Source organism: Chiloscyllium punctatum, unplaced genomic scaffold (genome assembly GCF_047496795.1).
Source record: "Chiloscyllium punctatum isolate Juve2018m unplaced genomic scaffold, sChiPun1.3 scaffold_958, whole genome shotgun sequence".
NCBI lineage: Eukaryota > Metazoa > Chordata > Chondrichthyes > Orectolobiformes > Hemiscylliidae > Chiloscyllium > Chiloscyllium punctatum.
Genome location: NW_027310692.1, coordinates 5,575 through 7,500, shown reverse-complemented (window position 1 = coordinate 7,500; position 1,926 = coordinate 5,575).

Here is a 1,926-nt window from a genome sequence, read left to right as displayed (position 1 = left end):
TCTCTCCTCCCCATCCCTCTCTCTCTCTCTCTCTCTCTCTCTCGCCCCCTCCCACTCTCACGCCCCCCTCACCTCTCTCTCTCTCTCTCTCTCTCTGTCTCTCTCTCTCTCTTGCCCCCTCCCTCTCTCTCTCACCCCTCCCCCTCTCTTTCGGGCCGTGTCTCTCCCTCTTGCCCCCCACCTGCCCCTTCCTCTCTCTCTCCCCATCTCTGACCCCGTCCCTACTGTGCTCTCGCCCCCTCCCTCTCTCGCTCTCGCTCCCTCTGCTCTCTCTCGCCCCCTCCCTCTATCTTGACCCCTCCGTCTCTCTCTCTCTCGCCCCCCCCTCCCTAGCTGACCTCCCCCTCTCCCTCGCCCGTGCCCCCCCTCTCTCTTGCCGCCTTCCCTCTCCCTCGCCACCTCCCTCTCTCTCCCTCTCTGACCCCCCTCTCTCCCTCTCTCTCTCTCACCCCTCTCCCACTCACTCTCGTCCCCTTTCTCTTTCTCTCAACACCACCCCCTCTCTCTCGTCCCCTCCCTCTCTCTCTCTCGCCTCCTCCCTTCTCTCTCTCTCTCCCCCATCCCTCTCTCTCTCTCACACCCTTCCACTCTCTCTCTCGCCCCCTCCCTCTCTATCTCTCTCGCCCCCTCCATCTCTCTCTCTCTTTTGCCCCCTCCCTCTCTCTCTCTCGCCCCCTCTCTCTGTCTCTCTCACCCCCTCCCTCTCTCTCTCTCGCCCCTCCCTCTCGCTTTCTCGCCCCCTCCCTCTCGCTCTCTCGCCCCCTCCCTCTCGCTCTCTCACCCCGTCCCCCTCGCCCCTCCATCTTTCTGTCCCCCTCCCTCTCTCTCTTGCCCCCTCCCTCTTTTTCTCTCGCCTCATCCCTCTCTCTCTGGCCTCACTCTCTCTCTCTCTCGCCCTCCCTCTCTCTCTCTCTCCCTCGCACCCTCCCCGGCTCTCTTTCACCGCCTCCCTCTCTCTCTCGCACCCTCCCTCTCTCTCTCGCCTCACTCCCTCTCTCTCTTGCCCCCTCCCTCCCTGTCTCGTCCCCTCACTCTCCCTCTTTCGCCCCCTCCCTCTCTCTCTTACCCCACCTGTCATTCTCACCCCGACTCTCTCACTCCCACCCCCAACTTTCTCTCTCGCCCCTCCCCCTCTCTCTCTCTCGCCCCCTCCCTCTCTTTCTTGCCCCCTCCCCTCTATCTCTCACCCACTCCCCCTCTCTCTCTCAAACCCCTTCCTTCTCTCTCTCTCGCCCCTCCCCCACTCTATCTCGCCCCCTTTCTCTTTCTCTCATCCCCTCGCTCTCTCTCTCTTCCCCTCCCTCTCTCATCCCCTCCCTCTCCCTCTCACCACCCCTCCCTCTCTCTCTGTCCCCATCTCTGACCCCCTCCCTCTCGCGCTTTCGCCCCCTCCCTCTCTCTCTCTCGCCCCCGCCGCCTCTCTCTCGCCCCCCCTCTCTCTCGCCCCCCCTCTCTAGCCGACCTCCCCCTCTCCCTCGCCCACACCCCCTCTCTCTCTGGCCGCCTTCGCTCTCTCTCGCCACCGCCCTCTCTCTCTCTCGTCCCCTCCCCCTCTGTCTCTCGCCACCCCCCCCCTCTCTGACCCCCTCTCTTCCTCTCTCTCTCTCGCCCGCCCCTCTCCCTCTCCCTCTCGCTCTCGCCCGTCTCCCACTCTCTCTCACCCCCTTTCTCTTTCTCTCAACACCTCCCTCTCTCTCTCTCGCCCCCTCCCTCTCTCTCGCCCCACTCTCTCTCTCTATCGCCCCCTCCCTCCCTCTCTCTCTCGCCCCCTCCCTCCCTCTCTCTCTCACCCCCTCCCTGTCGCACTCTCACCCCCTTCCTCTCGCTCTCTCGCTCCCTTCCTCTCGCTCTCTTGCCCCCTCCCTCTTTCTCTCGCCTCATCACTCTCTCTCTGGCCTCACTCCCTCTCTCTCTCTCTCACCCCCT